The sequence below is a fragment of the Vespa crabro genome, chromosome 6 (genome assembly GCF_910589235.1).
Source record: "Vespa crabro chromosome 6, iyVesCrab1.2, whole genome shotgun sequence".
Classification (NCBI taxonomy): domain Eukaryota; kingdom Metazoa; phylum Arthropoda; class Insecta; order Hymenoptera; family Vespidae; genus Vespa; species Vespa crabro.
Window position 1 is genome coordinate 10,007,619 of NC_060960.1, and position 2,534 is coordinate 10,010,152.

A 2,534-nucleotide genomic window follows, 5' to 3' on the forward strand; every position below is an offset into this window, starting at 1 on the left:
ATCACCATCACCAACACCATCACCTCCCACGTCACTTCCTGGCCTCGATATCGAATTCGATCAAACGACTGAATTCTATCCGGTCCGCTATCACCATTCGACTGTCCTCGTGTTGTTGTCCTCTTCCTCTTCTTTCTCATCGAAAGAAAAAAGAAGAGAGAGAGAGAGAGAGAGAGAGAGAGAGAGAGAAAGAGAAGGAAAAAATGAAATTCCAAAATCGTGAATGAATATATAATAACATCTGATGATCGATATAATTATACTCGAATATTTTTGCGATTCCTTCGATGATGAAAATTTAATTTTGATTTCGATGCGACGGCAATAGCGACGGAGATGGCGATGGCTATAGCGATATTATGCGATTTTCCGTTATATTAGAAAATTTTTCGATTTAATCGATATCAAATATACGTACGTACCTACGTCCGATAGAAAAGAAAAAAGAGAGGGGAAAAAAGAGAGAGAGAGAGAGAAAACGTCGTAATCAGAAATACGTGTACCTCGTAACATCTTCTGAATTAACTTACAAGTGTATAGATGGATAACGGAAAAGAGTCACGGGATGCGGACAATTATAGCGTTTAATGATGGTATTACGGACGTCGAGCGAAACATCCGTTACGGGTACGCTCATTGTTGTTTTGGTAATTACTAGGTATAATACCCATCCATTATTACTCGCGGTAAGCGCCGTTGACAGTTGCCACCGGAGCGTACTCAAGTTCATTGGACCTCAATGTAATTGTTACCTTAAAGACACGGTCTTATAAATTCATAGGATTCGCGGTCACTGAGAAATATTTACGATCGAGCGTAACCCCAGTAGACATCCTTCTTCCTCTCCTTTCTCCTCATCATCATCATCGTCTTCTTCTTCGTCGTCGTCTTCGTAGTCGTCGTCGTCGTCGTCGTCGTCGTCGTCGTCGTCTTGCGGTTACACGCATCGTATACCACCAACGATTATAATCCTCCTACCCATCTTAGACTCTATACCTTGGAAATTATTTTCGGAGCTTGAGTACTCCACGAAAGACGTTTTAACCGGTAATCAAGGTAGAAAAATATCTCGGAGTCGAGTTTCTTCTTCTTCTTCATTTTCTTTCTTTTTTTTTTTTTCTTTCTTTCTTTCAATACGGAGAGAGGAAAAAGACGGAAGGAAAAAGAGGAGATGCTAAGAGAAAGAATGTAAGAGAGAGAGAGAGAGAGAGAGAGAGTTGGTAGGGAAGGGAGAGAAAAGAGATAGCAGAGGGAAAAGTAAAAAAAAAAAAGCGCGAGGGTGAGAAAAGCGATGAAAGAGAAAGACCTCGGGAAATAGGGTGGTACGAGGGTGTCAGCCGTCAGACTTTTTAATCCGGAAAGCCATCCCTCCTCCTCCTCCTCCTCCTCCTCCTTCTTGTAATCGTTCCGTTTTTAAATTAAAGAAATAAAGAAAGGACTTCCTACTGCTATGAAGAAACCACGACGCGGAGCGTCGCAGAGCGTCGCGTCGCGTCGAGTCAAATCGAGTCGAGTCGAGTCGAGACGGGTCGGGCCGGGCCGGGCCGGGCCGAGCAGGGTCGGGTCGGTTCAGGTCGGATCCCTCTACGTCAATGAGAAAGACGGCGAAACTCATTTGCACTTAAAAAAAATGACGAGCTATAAAACTAACGCCTGCTCTTGGAGATTAACGTTTTGTGGGAAAATAAAAGGAGAGACAGAGACAGAGAAAGAGAGAGAGAGAGAGAGAGAGAGAGAGAGAGAGAGAGAGAGAGAGAAAGATGCAAAAGAAAAAAGAAAATGAAAAGAGAACAAGGAACAATGAGAAAGGAGAAAGAAGAAAAATCGTGTCGACTAACGAACGTCGGCAGCTTTATCGGCCGGAAATGATTTTGATTCTATGAGATTTTCTCGTTTAAATTTTCACGCAGTTTGGCTAGCCACTCAGTTAGCTTAGCTAACTAAGGTAAGGTAAGCTTCCTTGTTTCCTTGCTTGTTGGCTTGCTTGATTGCTGGCTGGGGAGAGAGAGAAAGAGAGAGAGAGAGAGAGAGAGAGAGAGAGAGAGGGAGAGGGTAGGTGGGTGGCTATCTCGCCAAGTGACTTTTTTAATTGGATTTTTTTTAATTGGCATAGATCCCCGAGCCGCATTAATCGTTTCCCTTCTCTTGTTTATCGTTATCATTGTTTCCAAAGGATTCCTACCGAGTGATCTTTCCCATCGGTATTCACATTTTTCACTCCCGATTACGGTTCTCGTTCTGCTACCCTCCCTTTTATCATCATCACTCTTCTTTTTTTTTACACCCTCTTTATTCATTATTCTCGCGATCTTTGTCTTTCCCTTTTTTTCTTCTTCTTCTTCTTCTTTTTCTTCTTCCTCTTCTACTTTTCTCGTTACTCATAACGCGGCGTATTACCAGCTCGAATAATAAGGGCATTGACTTTTTTATTATGATTATTATGATTCTTATGATTATTATGATTATTATTGTTGTTATTATTATTATTATTATTACTATTATTATTATTATTATTATTATTATTATAAGTATTA